We start from the raw sequence: 18,267 nt of genomic DNA on the forward strand, positions 1-18,267 counted from the left end.
TTAAATTTGTATTTCCTAAGAAAATATCGATAACCTTAATAGTATTCATATTATAACGCTATCTTATTAAACATCTAATTATATTGTTTGAACTACAACGGTCGTCTGAGAACATCTTGTATATGAACTACACCTGGGACTAGCCTGTTGTATGTAACATTCATTGTAATGAGCCTCGAAGGGACCGGTTATATCTTTATATTCTCTTTCTGTCATAATATACTGTACGTTATAGTTGATAGCATTTTATTGAGAAATTATCTACTAATAAATTGAGTCATGTCCGCAATGAATGAAAGTTTTTCAAGTTTAAAATATAATTTTCATTGGTGTTGTACAGTAGTATTTCATATAAAGTATTTCATATATATAGTATTTCAGACGAATTGTAAATGGTTCCATAATATTGGTACACTGAAAAGATCGTTTACAACTGAATTGAGGTGCTCGTACCATTTTTCTAAGAGGATTGAGATTAAATTAATGCGACCCGTAAGTATTTTAAGGTGATAATGTGTTTTGTTACTGACTATTTTCAGTTCTCTCTAGGCATGGCCATTTATTACGAGCTTAAGACAGTGCTTCTCAATTATGCATTTTAATGAACATCTAACGCATGCTCTAAGCCAACAGGTTCAGTGTAAATCTACAACAAATAATACAGGATGTATCTGTCAAAGGACTGCAGCATCCCAAACAGAATACACTAGAGGCCACACTACATATGTATGTCCAAACATGCAGCACCTGACCATTCTTATGTATTGGAAAATGTTTTGTTCTATCTACAGTTGATATCTGCATTTAACGATGTTCGATTTTTCTTACCACAGAAAATGTTATTGTGATAAGGTTACGTGTGAGTCTGACAGACTAAAATGCTCATCCTTAACTCAAACATTGCTGAACAGATCTTGAGAAGTATCGTTTTAAAACTCGCGTTGTGATATAGATGCATCAGTTGGCAGAAGAGAGAAGTTGGAACAGTGAGTAACTATCATCGAAGTATATAACACGACTCGAAGTATATAACACGAAGTATATAACTCGTTGTGTTATATACTTCGATGGTAACTACAGACACATTTATGAATTAGCTTCAAGCAACGAAGAGGGGTTAAACGATTCGGGTAATATATCTGATAGAAAAGTCAACGTGAGGTTGAGACATGTTGCGAAGCCGTGTATCAGCCAGTAAGTTATGGCATAGCAGTCTTAAAAGTTGTAGTTTCCGAAATCTAAAAATTTTTTAGACTGAAAAAGAAAAAATCCAATTTCAACTACCGGTACTAAAAGAAAATCCTATCTGGATTACTGATGGAGGTAATTCTAGGGAATATGGATTTAGATTACTGTAAACAAAATTTGTTGTAACCTATTATGGAACTATTTAATTTCAGTTTTGGTTTATGTTGAACTTTAAAAGTTGTATTTGTTATTTTATGTGATTCAATTTCTCTTTTCCCTGAATCACCGAATTCTTATTATAAAATTGTATTGTTGTATAATAATCAGATTTTGTAACCATCTAATGTTGAACGGTTTTAAGGCAGCATACTTAGTGCATTGATTGCTCAAAGTATTTTAATTTACGCATAAATCAATTTTTAAACATTTACATTACCTAATGATGACTTCGCGGTTTGTAAGATAGCTCTAAGACGATGGAAGTTTTACAGAGGTTGTTCGTTAAATTGGACTAATCGATGCGTGACCATTACACTAATTGAGTTAGTATAACAGATTGTTTGTTGGAGGCTGCTCATTATAATGGTAATTGCTTTCTGAACGATGAGATGCAAATAGTTACTCTGCGTATTCTGATAACTAATTATATTATGAGACTTGATTATGTATAGGCTTTCTATCTTAAAAAATAATCAAGTGAATTGGTTATGTCACCATCATGAGTTCGTTGCATTCTTTACTTACAAGTCTTACATGATAATAAATTCTGTCTGTATTATTATTCAGTGTGGCCCTTTGTTGGAATATATTATTGATAAAATAAAAGCATTACCTTATCCTACCACAGTTGTTGGTATGACAACTAGTTTCGTTCCTTAGAACTTCGTCAGGTCATTGTATTCAACCACAAAGTCATAATGTGTATGTGTTCAAATTCTTTACTAATAAAGTAATGGTTATTTCATTAAATAGCTGGAGGTAAATAAATAAATACATTGTGAGGTGACGCATCATAAAAGAGAACGTTTATAACATATCCACTCATTCATCTCGTTAACAATGTAATAAAACTGTTCCAAATAGCCAATCTAGATTGTGTATATTTGAATAGTGAAATGGTTATTAACTTTCAAAGCGTGTTTTAATACCTCTGGTTACCACTAGCTATCAGTAGATTTCAGGACATGAATAAAAGCAATTTCGCTTTATGAAATAATAAATTTAATAATATATTCATTATCAATTTGTAACATCTGTCAATTATATAGCTATCCTTAGTAACCAAGTTTTAGATACTCGTATCAACATGATGTATCGGGCTGAAACTTTCACTAAATGTGCCTTGGGTTAAACCTATATTTGTCGAGAGCAAATGCAGTAGTACCTCGCCCAAAGTTTGAAAGGTAGTAGTATTTGTTTCATCATTTAACATTTATTTAGGATAGTCATCAACAAAAATATCACAAATGTCACTAATGATCTCTTTGTCGTTTTCTTCTTTGTAACCTTCAACTAAAACAGGTTGGTTACATTGGCCAAAATTAGTCTTACAATTATGAGTGTTTATAAAATTTTAAATATGTTGTTGAAGTCTATGGAAACACAGATGAAATACTGTAAAAAACTAGTAAACCACGGAAAGTAAACTACGTCATGTATTATTATTAAGTTGGCTTGAATAGCCTTAAAATAATCTATTTACATATAAAGTTCTATAGTTTTAAATGAAGAAACACCTACTATGACTAATAATATTGTAAAACATAATGCAATATTATTTACTTAGTAAATTAATGAAGCCATCTGAAGCTAGTCTAAGAGAGGCAGGTTTTGTGGGCCTGAGGCAATATATTAGGAGCTTCGGAGCTAAATCATTTTATGTCACAAGCTGTATTGTGTTTGCTGCCAAATCCAGAAAATCCTTCGTTCGCTTTACAACATCACGTCATGAGCAAAAGGTTTTTACAGCAATTTTTCACAGATTCTTTTACAATTTAATATTAACTTCACATATCTTACTCTATTATCAGTTTTCTTTATCGCCAGCCTAAGGATGATTGACTGCAATTTATTTATCTCAATCGTTAGATGTTTGGCAGCAGCTCAGCTCTTCATATAAAGTCAATGTGTTGTGCCTGCCAAGATCCGGTGTTTTATATGGCACGTTCATTTTTTATTACAAAGTTATATGAGATTTATCTTAAGTATATCACACTGATTGATGTTTTTCATAAACCTCATGCATTATTAGAGGTTTTAACATTAAATTCGTTTATTAATTTGGTTTTCATTGATAAATATCGATATCCAAATGTTCGTAAAAATATATAATTTAATAGGCTACAAAATGTCAATTAAAAAATAAATGCCAAGTAGCAGTTTTATTATAAGAAATAATGTTTTCTATCATTTCTTTTATCGAAGAAAATTACACAATAACCCTTTCACAATGATACGAAAGTCACAAAATTTTAATAGCCTCTGTGATAATCACTACAATGTCAGAGTATGCTTATATATTATTGTATTTGAGATGCATACAATTGCAATTGTATAGTTAAACAATAAATTATATCTATGCCTACCTACTGACTATAACCATTGTATTAAACACTTCCTGACTGTAATTGAGGCAGGCTATAACAATAGCTGCAAAGCCATTATGATATTTCATGATTATTTATGTCTGTTCCTCTGGATTAGAAGTATAGCAGAAGGTTGTTATTTATGTACTTTTGGTATAACAATTTCACAATAATGTATGACATTCATTTAACTATGCTCAAGGCATTATGCCAACTAACAAATAACGATACTAGTATCTCATAACAATAAGAAACAGATGGTTATTATGTACTGTATCAACATTGTAAATTGGTGATCTTGCCGTTGGACTAAAAAAATAAATAAGCTTAAATGAATGTGGTTGTGTTTATTCGTTAATTGACACACTTGTTGAATGAGGGTTTTTAAGTAGGTCAAAAATCGTTAACTATTTTTACCTAAAGAGAAATCTTCATTAATTGCCATATTGAAGACTCCTTCCTTTAGTTAGTTGTTGAGCATTAAATCATTCACTTTTTCAATTAACACGTGTATGTATACCTTATAGAAGAAATATATAAATCGTATTTTAACGTTTTACTAAACACGGTATTGCGAAGAAACGTTAAGAATTAGGCATAATCCGGGTACTTCTTAACATATACCTTAACAGATGCCTTTACATCCTACAAAATTTGTGCTAGTTAGTATCTTGTTCCTGTTTTTCACATAAGGTAATGAATTGGAATAAATAAACGTATTTATTTTAATTTTGTAAGGAGTTTGTATTGCTTTTAACCTGGTTTCATTTTCGAGGACTCACAAACCGTTTTCAGAAGGTCGAACAAGTTTTTAAAAGTCAGGAAAATGTATAATTATAAAAAAAATGCTATATACTTGAAATATATAGGAAATATATTTCCTGCAGCAAAGTGTATACTTTGAACAGAATGTATAATTTATCAAGACAGCTGACTCAAATTTTATAAACATAAGCAAAAATATTCCTTCCACTTAATGTTTACTAAAATACTTAAATTAGTGTTATTTATAATAGTTTTTATCAAATCTTTAACAAAATAATGCATTCTAAATTTCATCCAAGTGATCAACTTTATCTTTAAAAGTAAAAAATAACAGAAAAGGATCAATACCATTGGCCTTAACCTCAATCAAGAACCTTAGAATGGGGACAGCAGAATATTTTTCAGTTATAAGAACAGAGAAGGATGGAAACTGCTTATTTCGTACTGTAAGTCAACACTTATTTAATAATCAAAATAGCCATTCTAAATTACGAACTCAAGCAGTTCAGTATTTAAATAAACATTGGGAAGAAGTAAAAACATTTGTAGTTGATGAAAGCAAAGCTTCTGAGAAAGATAAATATATTCAACTAATGAGGAATGATGGAACATACGGCACGTCCCTTGAATGCCTTGCTCTATCCCAAATATACCAACTTAATTTTCATATATACCTTCAATCTACAGAACCAAGAATAATGACAAGAACGATAGCTATGAGGAAGCCTCCAATAAAAATCTCTTCTGGTGATAACAAAAAAATAATAAATTTATTATTATCTAGCAATCCTGTGTCTGGACATTTTGACCTACTTATTCCAAAATCTAAAACTTGGGAAATAGATACAGACAGCAATTATAGTGTAATAGATTCAAAAACTAATCAAAACAAATGTACTGAATGTGAGATTAGTTTCAAAAGTCATGCAAGATTCCTCAATCACTTGAACAAAGATCATTCTAAAAAAATTAATGATTCATTGACAACTCTTAATCCACCCAAACACACCGAATGCAGATCTCCTGATTATCTTTCAAAATATTTCGAAGTAAATCCAATACAATCCTCTGAGGATCAAGTAACAAATCTTTAACAAAATAATGCATTCTAAATTTCATCCAAGTGATCAACTTTATCTTTAAAAGTAAAAAATAACAGAAAAGGATCAATACCATTGGCCTTAACCCAATTGGCCTTCCCCTTGTTGCTATATGGTTGCTTCGTTGGGAAAAGATCGTTACTCTTAAAAGATTGCAATATAATTTGCCAAATGGATCCATTGGAGACAAATTTGTACAATTACTAGCGGAAGAAATATTATTGCTGGCAACTGGAAAAGAAACCTCTAAAAGAGTAATATGTTTCATTGCTGTTATTTTGCAGAGAGAAAAAATGATAAAACAAACAAAAGACATCAGAAGACTAATTGATAGAAGAATTAATGAGTGGAAGGAGGAGAGGTATGATGAGCTAGTAAATGAGGCCATCCGATGCGATAGATCTTTAAAGAACAAGTGTAAAAAACTTGATGCAAATGAACAAAAACAGTTTACAGAAACTTATTTCAACAGACTTGTTCAATGTGGAAAAATAAAAGATGCATCAAGAGTAGTAAACCAAAATATGGTAGGAGGAATCCTTAATCCTAATGATTATATCGGTGACACCAACACTACAGTTTATGATTTATTAAAAGACAAACATCCAGACCAAATAATTCCAAACAAAGATTTAATAAAACTACCTGAAACCATGAGTGAAGTTCCCAAACTAGAAAACACTGAAATAACAGCAGAGCATGTTGAGAAAGTAGCAAGACAACTTCATGGAAGTGGTGGCCCAGGAGGAAGCTCCTCAGAAAATTGGACGGATTTTTTGTTAAGACATGGAAAGAAAAGTGCGCTTCTTAGATCTTCAATAGCCTCTTTAGCCATGAAATTAAATGGAGAAATAATACCTTGGCATAAAATAAGAGCCTTAATGGCAAATAGATTGATAGCCATCGACAAATGTCCCGGAGTGAGACCAATTGGAATTGGAGAATGCCTAAGACGGATCATAGCTAAATGCATGATAGTAGCATTTGGTGATGATGCAAAACATGCTTTAGGTACTAATCAACTATGTGGAGGCCTAAAATCAGGCATAGAGGGAGCAATACATTTTATGCAAACTGTTATGGATGAGAACTTTGACAATACAAATTAATGGTGCATGATATTAGTTGATGCTGATAACGCCTTCAATAAAATTAACAGAGTAAATGCATTGTGGCAAGCAAGATTACATTGGCCTAGAGCTGCCAGATTTATTTACAACACTTATCAATGCAACGCAGACTTGATAATCCCTGGAACTAGTAAAAGACTGTTCAGTAAAGAAGGTGACCCTTTATCAATGATTTTGTATGGATTGGCAACTCTTCCACTAATTCAGGAATTAAAAAGAATGCCAGATGTTTTCCAGACCTGGTATGCAGATGATTCATCTTGTCAAGGATCCCTTAATAATGTGATACAATGGTGGCAAATACTTAAAGAAATTGGTCCAAAATATGGATACTACCCTCAAGCAAAAAAAAACCAAACTAATTTGGAACCATGATTTTGAAATTCCCCAAAAAGTTATGAAACAAATGGAGGGAATTGAAGTTGTTCATGGCAGCAAGTTTTTAGGAGGCTTTATTGGCTGCGAGGAAGAAAAGAAAAAGTTTGCAACAGAAAAGATCAATGCTTGGACCCAGCGTGTTGAAAATATTGCTGGGATTGCTGAAAAACACCCTCAATAAGCCCATACTGTTGCTACAAAATCATTACAAGCAGAATGGACTTTTTTCCAGAGAGTAGTAAAAGTTGAACCAGAAATGTTCAGTCCAATCCAGCACACTATTAGAACATCACTTTTCCCCAATCTGTTTGGATTACAAGAAGGCCTATGTAAAGAAGAGCATGAATTACTTCATCTAACAGTAAAAAGTGGAGGAATAGGGATGGCTGATCCAATAGTACAATCGAAACACATATATGAAACGTCAAAAAGAGGGTGTGAAGTTCTCTTACAATCTCTTGCATTAAAAACCTCTTTTGAGTTCAGTGAGCATGAAGATGCTTTAAAAAAAGCATTAAAGTTCCATAGAGAACAAAAGAAAACTGAAGAAAACAAATTATTAAATGAAAATTTAAAATATTTTTCACTACAAAGGCAAAATGTAATTCTACGAAATGCTGACCCTAAATCAAAACATGGCAGCTGGTTATCCTGTGTACCATTGAAGAAATTAAATTTAGACATGTCACCCCAAGAATTTAGGGATTCCCTGGCACTGAGATATGGTCGGACACCGATCCATTTACCAACCAAATGTGATGGCTGTGGGAAAGAATTTAATACAGACCATGCCCTTACATGTCCTGTAGGTGGCCTAATTATCAAACGACACAATGAAATTAGAGATGCTTTAGGAAACATTATGGAACAGGCATGGGGGAATTGTATCAAAGAACCCCTTATAGCAGAGAATAGAAATGCAAACGGGCCTGCAATTAAAGCTGACTTGGCATGTAGAGGAGTATGGGAGACACAGAGGGAAGCATTATTTGATATCCGTGTCGTAGACACCGATGCTCCCTCATATGCTTCCAAACCTCATGACAATGCCATACAAAATGCAGAAGAAGAAAAGAAAAGAAAGTATATTTCAGCCTGTGAGAGCCGGAATGCCTCTTTTACTCCTTTGATAACATCAGTCTGCGGAATCCTAGGCAAAGACTTTCAAACACTAATAAGAGCACTAGCTGAGAGATTGTCAGAAAAATGGGTTAAGCCTTACAGCCTGGTAGTTAATTGGATCAGAACGAGACTGACTTGCTCAATTTTAAGGGCAACAAGTATGTGCCTGAGAAGATCTCGAAAAAAATGGAGATCTGCTCGAGAATTCGAAGATGGAGCAGGCATCCAACATATTTATTGAAAGAATCAAAATTTTTTGTAATATCTGTAAATTTAGATTTATTTGTCTTGTAACTATCTATATTAAATTTCTGTGTTTCCTCTTTTTATTTATTAATTGAATTTTAACATAAAGGATCATAAAAAAGGACACATACACGTAGACACAAACGTGAAATAACAAACAAACAGGCAACGTATCTTAGCTTTTACTCATCAAAGATAGGTCCCTTATTAGAACAACTGTTAACATTTTTTTTTGACACCTTTTAAACTCGATATTAGCTTCAAGCTCATCTTGGTGCTGTTCATTGTATTCAGTATTCTGAAAGAAACATTTACTTAGTTTATCAGTTTATTGAGAATGGGGTATGCATTGTTTATGTTGATTAGTTTCATAAGAGCAATACTGTTTACTTGTACGCGCTTTATAACTTGATTTGCCCTTAGGTTGACTTTTAAGTAATATACTGTATAATAATAAGTACTAGTGGTCGTCCAGTGGTCGAAAACTCGACCAATAACATGTAACGTACACACATTGACTATTAATTGGATACTGAAGTAGACATCCCATCTATATGGACCAGCTGTCGCCATTTTTTTACATGTAACTGTGTGAGCTATTCACCGAAAGCGTGTCTTAAATTCTATTTTCTACCTTGTTTTTTGTTGCTGACAAAGTTGATGGGTCATAACAGTTGCTATAGCTCATTCAAAAAGTTTGACTTGGTAAAAAACATCGTGTATTCAACAGATATTTAGTCAATTAGATCAGCGCAGTCTGTTGGTGGCTCACATCAACTACGAAGAATTTAATAAAACAAAACTGGTGACATCTTTAACATAGGAATGGAATGTAAAGGTTCAGGCTTCTCTATTTTCACCCCACCCTGTAAATAAAACATGTGATTGGAATTTCTTCCATTTGTTTTGATTTTCTTTTTATATTTCGTTGTTATTTCGTCACCAGCATGGCAACCCATAAAACCCATGTTAAATTTAAATATTTTCAAATTCATTTGTTGACCTTATATTTGAGCCTATTACAATTTTTAAAGGGATTCTGCACTTCTACAGGAAAATATCTTTCAACGGTATGCGTAGATTTTCCCTGCGATGCACACGAGCTGAGAAAACAGGTTTTAAAGAAACATGCTTGCCTATTAATATATAGATGGATAGATTGATAGTATCCGATTAATTCTCACTACTTTCGTGATGTTAGTACAGTAATTTGTATAATTACTCAGGGGTAACAACCGCTCTATCCTTAACACTAAAACATCTACGTCACAACCCTGTAGCTTGCCATCTCAGCACGCCTGTAAATGTTGCAGTTATCAATCCAGCCTATCTCAAGCTACATAAATCGCTGCTAAAGGCAGTAAATGTCACTGTCGGAAGTCTATTGTGCTTTTAGAACTCCGTACATCACTAGATAAGGGCTATCTTTGCTAGAAATATTTGGTTTTGATTTATGCCTCAAGCAGACCGGCCGTTTAAGGCTTATCACAGTATTCAATATTAAAAATCCTGAACAAACCCTCAGGCAAAAGTTATTTATGAACCGTCAATCACAAAATTAATACATCACCATCGATTTTACCTACTTTTAAGACCATTCAAAATACAATCAGACTTGATTGTCCCTCACTTTGTGCGTTCTCGCTGTTTCCATAACAAAAGATTAATTGTTTGTTAGACTTAAGTAAACATTGACGATGTCTATTGTAATACTTGTGTTATCTAATGACAAATAAAGATATTGAAACTTGATAAGCTAACTAATGTAACCTAATTGGTTCTATTACTTGCATTGCTGGCTAACACTATATATTATTTTTAGGGTATAAATTAATCAAATGCAGTATGTCAGTCTGTATTGAGGAGGCAGCTTAATCACATTTCTACAAATATGCTTTTTATAGTTAATTTAAGCTAAATTAACTATGACACTAGCCAAATCACGAATCGTTTACTATAAAATGGTCGTTACAATGTTTGATGTTGGTTAACAACCAAACGTAAACATTTACTATACACAATCAATGTCTACCTTACGAGGAAAATGTCCACAACAACATGCATTAATGCATTGATTAACGGTAATTCCCACTCTCAGTATGCGGTTATTATTCTTTAACACATTTACTCCCGTGTGTCTGGAGACTCAATATTCAAAACAGTGTGACGACCATTGCTGAACCTGTTAATTAATATTACTTACCAAAAAATAATTATTTAATATTAAGACATATTTATTATCTTTACTATATGATTCGTATCTTTAAGTTGGGATGGCTCTTAACTTTATCCGTAACCAATTCCAAAGAAACACAAGAAATTTAATTTACAAGGAAAACAGACTGTTTTCTCAGAAATAACCAAGTTGTCAAGATTCTCATAACGCTAAGAAAAACTTTAACTCTAAATAAAAAGTTGTACCATAACTCACTCTCACAATTCTGCTGAAAAGGTCGAGTTTTAGGGTTTAGTTTAGTTTATACACAAGCTGGTACAGTTGTTAAGGCTAAGGGGGAACGGATAACCTTCTATATTTCAGCATTTTACGATGTAAGCAAAGCAACATAAAAGTTTCCGCTTAATCTCTTCTTAACATTTTTAGACAACAATTAAACAAATTATACATTATACATATGTGTTTCCTAATAAACAGAACTAGAAACTATAAGTTTTACAACAATATACGATCTTTTTCGTCGTCTTTTGAATTAAGTCCGCAATATACTATCAGTCTTCTACAAAGGTTTCGGATTATTTACAAAATCCATTAAAATATTACGGTTTACCATCGAGTCTAATGATTTCAAAACCACAAACAAGGTGGACATTTGACATAAACACCCTAATATTTCACGAATACTTCAAGTATATTTGTACTTAAATATAGCCTAGACTCTATAAGAAAGGGGGGTTTGTAACTCTGTCTCGTGGTGCATACATTTATCTATTACTAGCTGTTGTACCCGTGCTTTGCAACGGGAAGAGGACACAAAAAAGAAACATTTTTATCTTTACATCTGTTGCATATAATAAAGTTACACATCCACCAATGCTTTTAGAAACAAAATTCAACTTTCTTTTAAGTTGGCATATACCCTCTAAGGGGTTGTAAAGATGCCAGTTTAAGTGTATACCTCTAATATATACGCCAATCAATAGCCGTAAAAATGTATAAAGATTCAACTTACCACACCAAGATTTAAAGATGAATAGAAATGTTTCTTTGCACTCCAAACATATTGTACAAGTTTTTCGTGAATAGAGGTTCTGTTAATTTTTAAATAATTATGTCAATCACAATTTTTTTTATCTGAAATTAGTTAAATAACTTATTCTTACGTGTCCATATTGGAATTTATTATATTATAGCTAATTTCCCTATAGGGAAGTAGCAACTACCGTAGGTGGCACGGTGATACCTAGACACGGGACCAATTTACTTTTTCATTTTCATTTTCGCAGAGGCCAAAAGCATCATTCGTTCAAATTTTTATATATGTATATATAAATAACGTAAACACGATAACTTGAGTAATTTTTATCCGATTTTGGTTAAATTTGGTTTGAAGGTGTAAGGCGGGATAAACTTGAATGAGTTCGCGATCCAGCATGATCGGAAAATAGGAACGGTTTTATGGGGTGATAATAAATAAAAAAGTATATAAAATAAAATTTCCCAATTTTTTTCTAAACTTTCTTAAATAGCTTAAAAAACAAACGATTCAGTATATCAAAGTGTTTTTGTACGATTATTGGTTAGGAAGAACACAAAAAAAATTTAATTCAAAATTCCCATGTTATTCTTATGGAGAATATTGTAAAATGGTGTAGTTTGCTTGTTTATGGATATATTTTGATCAAACTTGGCAAATATATTGTTGATTTTTTACTAAGCTATAAAATTATTTTACTTAAAAACACACTTTATTAGTTTCTTTGTAGCAGCTAACCTAGGTACTCGTTAAACCTAATGTTATTTAAATAGATAAATTGAAAATCAATTCAGCCAAATGGAAATTTGCTTAGACGGCAGGTTTGCTGCGGCGGGGTATTTGATAGTTTAACTTTTAGCCAATTACGTATTTGTTCCAATGTAAAGTCCATCAATAATATAATGCACTGCACACTCACCCTATTGCATAATATACCATCGCGGAAATTCTGTTACGATCCGCAATATATTCACTTCGGATATTATATTTAGACGCCATATCATATATTATATGTTCATATTAAATTTTTCAAATACTAATCAACCAAATTCACATAGTTGTGTTCGAGCCCAGTACGTTCTTCTCATCACAAAAATCATAAATGATATTTATTTGTATTTATTTACATCATGTAATTCTTAACGATCAAGCATTATTATTTTACTATTAAATATGTATTTCAAGTAAGCTACAATGTATATTTAAATAGGGAGAAATATTGTACAAGTACATAACCTACCAAACGTTATCACTATCCCTTAGGCTTAAATCTTCCCGCATTGGCAAGAATCACGCACCCCAGTGGTATTCTTTTTATATCACTAGAATTGATTCTACAAGATATACAGTAGTCACTGCTTGTAGGCAACTAGATTTGAAAATATATATTTTTTAGTTTTTATTACTGTTTTTCACCAGTATACAAGTGTATAGCTTAAGTTAAAAGAATAATATTTAGAGGAATACTATATAAGAATGATGTGTCAAAAGGGTTAAAACAACTACCTACCTAAGATGTGTCTTACCATTTATTAAAGTCGCATATAAAAAACTTCATGTCCAGATCTAATTAAAACTGTTATTCCAAATTGTGACGTATTCGTTTATTGATCTTTAAACTATGTTTTAGCGAGTTTCCCATATAGAGAATAAATTATTACCGTAGATCTCATGGTAAGACCTGGACGAGGAACCGATTTACGTTTTCGTTTTGAGGTCCCAAATGTCCAAAATACACTCCGTTCAAATTCATATTTATATACAGGGTGAGTTTCTAGAGCGTGTTAACTTCACCAGTATGTTCTACTCACTAAAAGGAACAAAAAGTTTCTTTAAACCCATGTCCGATTTTCAAACGTTTTGCTGTAATAGGATGTTTTTGAGTTTTTTTTTTTATTTTATTAGACGTTGCCCCACAATTTATGTAATTAAAACAAAAACAAATACTTTAGAGAGTTATAGTTAAAATAATTGAAAAAAATATTAAATTTGCTACAAATCAAAGGTTTCATGCAATAAACCATTGCACCATTGGTACCATTGCATAGTACGGTTCATACCCAAAATATATTAAATTACATCAAATTAAATAATTACGTTAATTTCTATGACCCCACATTGATAAATTATGTTCAAATGCATAAAAAAACTTGGCCATTTAATAATCTTTCAAATGATATGCTATTCAATACTATTTTTGATAGAAACTAATGGGAAGTTCCTAATAAACTGCAATAAAACACGTTCTACAGATTTTGCTTTAGCAGAGATTTTACGTTATTCATTGTGAACCTTGGTTGGAATATATTATTGATAAAATAAAACAAACTGAAATACAGATGGCACTGGAGAGATGAAGACACTTCATGATGCAGTCAGTTTTGTATAGTCAGTGACAGTGATAAGACAGTGCTGGCCAGCCTTTACAGGTTTATCCAGTTTTATAACTTTTTATTCCATTTTTATAATTTGATCAACATGACTAGTTTTTACTATTGTGATTTTGACAGTGTTTTAAAGAATCTTTTGACATACCACAATGTATTAATACATTGATGATGTGGTTGCATACAATGACCTGGCGAAGTTCTAAGGAACAAAACTAGTTGTCATACCAGCAACTGTGGTTGGATAAGGTAATCCTTTTATTTTATCAAGAGATTTTACTGTTAATAATAATTACTCCATGTTGTATTTTATTGGACCATCTGAAACAATTTTTACGTTATTTAAACTTTTAAAAAATATTATAAATTCATAAAATGTATAAACTCAAGTTATTTTGCATGATCAAAGATGTAGTTTGTTTGATTCTTAGATGCTGTATAATTAGTTGTTACTTGTACTAGCTTTAAGCCAGCTGTTATTGGTTTGTCATCTATAGCTAGATAACTCAGCTGTTTGAACATACATTGTTGAGTAATTTGTTTGTTGAGTAACTTTACAGAACAGTTTACTGGACTTAGTAAAACAATAGATAAAACATTCTCCCTTGCTTAGTCTATGGTAAAACCTACACTATGAATACAGTAATATATATGCCTAGTCTACAAACTACGCATGTATTGTTACCATTTGTTGAAGAATTGTTGAAATTTGATGACTAATTAAATATATTTAATCGTCTGCTATTTTATACAATAGAATTAGCATTTTTCATTAATTGATTTACATTAGTAAAAGAACTCAACTCTTTTCTGATTTCTCTAATTTCAAATTTGATATCTCCTAGTATCAATAATAGTTCTTACTCCAAGATACCTATGTCTTTTCTGGACTAGAACAAATGTAAATAAAATACAGTACTGTAATTGCTGAACAAGTGAAAGAGTGATGACTAGAGTGATCATTTTCAAATAATAAATAGTATAATTGTTAGTTTATGCGCCAATTTTACAATGTCAATGATGTTCAATGGAAACACAGGTTTTGTCTAAGACTTCCAAAAACCCAACTCCCTATATGCTTTATAGTGACTGTAGGAAAAATATAATGTGTAACACGAGTGCAAAATGCCTTTGCTGCACTCGAAATAATTCCACACTCGCCTGCGGCTCATGCGTAAACATTGTTCTCGTGTGCAGCAAAGTGCAACTTTGCTCACTAGTTACACAAATAACTATTGTATGACGACCTAGCATCTGAGATAGAAAACTTATAAGCGTCCGTTGCATTTTGTGTGTTTTAATTTTCAAGAGTCTAATAGCCCCAGTCACCCCCTCCCTTGGAACAGCTATTTAAAATGTTTTAGTTGATTGGATTTAATTATTTTGTCAAGCTAAGTTATATTAATTGTTTTCATTTATTTTTTTTATTTTCAGTTGATTTTTACGACGATATATCGTTCCATTTGATTTCGAATGACTTAATCATTATGTCTATTGGAAACTGAAGTTGTTGTATCAATAGTCAAAGGTTATTTATTTATTTATTTGGTGTTAAACACAATTTTACATTGAACATTTCAATTTGTTTTTACAGTTGGCCAAAGGTGTAAAAAGAAAGTTCATTAAGGAAAATACCCCAGCCGCAGAAAGGTGCAGAAAACCTGCTGACTAAGCGAATTTCCATCTGCCTGATTTGATTTTATATTTAAATAACATTAGGTTTAACGAGTACCTAAGTTTGCTGCTACCAGGGATGCTAATAAAGAGTGTTTTTAGTAAATAATAATAGCTTAGTATAAAATAAATAAAGTTATTAAGTTTTATCAAAATATATCCATAAACAAGCAAACTTCAACATTTTACAATCTATCTATACTATTATATAAAAATCTAATGGTGTCTGTCTGTATGTGTATTACTAAAAGGTGCAAAAACTACTGAACCGACTGGGCTTAAATTTTACAAATATATAGCTACCATACCAAGGACCATTATAGGGGCCGTAGAACGATTGGCACACATTTTTAGCCGATTTGGAATAGCACGACTGGCACAATCATTCATTAGAGGGGATTAAGAAGGGTCAACTTGTAAGGTTCGGAAAGGCACGATTGGCACAACAGACCGGTAAGGAAGTAGCAGCCAGGTTGCCAGAATGCGGGGAAATGGATATTGTTTTGTCCCCACAAATTATTTCCTGCTGTGGTGCTTATTAAAATAAGGAAGGTGTAAGTTTGCACGACAAATCTGCAGCTACGGTCACTGCGCTAGATGGATCCAAATAAAACGACACTAACGTAACCTAACCTAACTTAACCTAACCTATCTTAACCTAACCTAACCTAACCTAACCTAACCTAACCTAACCTAACCTAACCTAACTTAACCTTTGAAAATACGCGATATTACCGACAAATGACTGTAGTAGCAGAGTTGACGGGGAATTTTAAACTTCCCGTTTTCCCTCGTTCGATGGCGTCTAACTGGTCGAGCGGTTGTGCCAATCGTGCCTTTTCCAAGCAGGCGAGTTGACCCTACTTATTCCGCTCAAATGATTGTGCCAATACTGCCATGGGCAGAAGATCCAAAAATGTGTGCCAATCGTCCCGTTCCCATTATAGGACTATTCACACTTTGATACTGACCGTGGGCGTTGCCCCTTTGGCTTTAAAAGTTCTGAGGTGAGGATTTTAAAAGTAAATATTGATTTGTCTCCTCAATGTTAACAAGAAGAACTGCTAAATTGCATATTTCACAATTTAAGAGCTGATACAAAGAAACTAAATATAATATTTTCCACAACTTTGAGGTAGGTTTATTTTTATCTAAAATTTTATCATGGATTATTTATTCTAAAACTATGTCAATGATTATAGAAAAAAACGATTCTAAAACCGTTGCTGTGTCAACTCCTGCTCTGCTTTGGATTTTTTTAAAGCGTCTTGGTTATTAAGATACGTAATGTTATTGATATGTTTTCGTGGACACAGTATGAATATTACAATGTATAGATGGTTTGTATGAATTTGGAGGCATTTTTCATAAATTCGAACTGCTTAACATGTGTTGGATAAACTTAACATAACTTGCACTTCACATTTGCTTTTTTATATTTAGGTAAATGTAGCAGGTAATTTGTGTTTTGCTACACCACTGATTAAATTAAACTAAGGAAAATATCATAAAACTTAGCTGTATACAGTGTTCTTTTGTTTCTAAAATCAATTAAATATCTGTTACTATGATTAATGGTAAGTGTGAAAATGTAATGGACTATGGAACTAAATAAAAGAACTGGTTTGTATATTATGTTATTCGTTGATATTTTTGTAGAGTAAAATCATAGATGCAATGAAACATATACCGTATTACTATTATTTTTTCGTCCTTGATGTTTTGATAATCATTAGTTTTGTCTGCCATCTTAAATGCTCAATTACATTTGTAAATTAAATAATATGTAGACTACTAAAGATATAAAACAAATGAGTTAAGGGTGTGGATGGGTTTGTTTACCTTGGGGCAGAGCTGAACAGCAAAAAATACTGCTGCGCAAGAAATCACAAACGAAATCATGGCTGGTAACAGAGCATATACTGTAATGCTAACCTTAAGATCCTCAAATTCAAGCTGATGACCCGCAAGACAAAGTTGAAGCTGCATAGGCCTACAAAACTCTCATTAGGCCTGTTGTTACGTACAGTGCAGTAACCTGGCCCCTTTCCGAATTGAACACAAAGGTCATTAGGGTTAATTTTGTTTGTAACAGCGTTGGTGGATGTGTAACTATTATATGCAACAGATGTAAAGATCAAAATGTTTCTATTTTCAGCTCCTTTTCCCGTTGCAAAGCACGGGTACAAAAGCTAGTATTCTCCATAAGAATAACATGGGAAATTTTCAAAATACAATTTTTGAATTTTCTTCGTAACCAATAACCGTACAAAAACACTTTGATATACACAATTATTTGTTTTTTTAAGGTTTTTAAAAAGGTCTAGAGAGAAGTTGGGAAATTTTCTGTTTTGAGGGTCACAAATGAGAAACCCCAATTTTTACCTAATAAAACTGCCCATAAAACCCTGTTCCCATGCTCCGATCAAGCTGGTCCTCGAACTCATTCAAGTTGATTACACCTTACATCTTTAAACCAA

The sequence above is a fragment of the Macrosteles quadrilineatus genome, unplaced genomic scaffold (genome assembly GCF_028750875.1).
Source record: "Macrosteles quadrilineatus isolate MER2022 unplaced genomic scaffold, UCM_ALF_1.0 Scaffold_9__3_contigs__length_116548681, whole genome shotgun sequence".
Lineage (NCBI taxonomy): Eukaryota > Metazoa > Arthropoda > Insecta > Hemiptera > Cicadellidae > Macrosteles > Macrosteles quadrilineatus.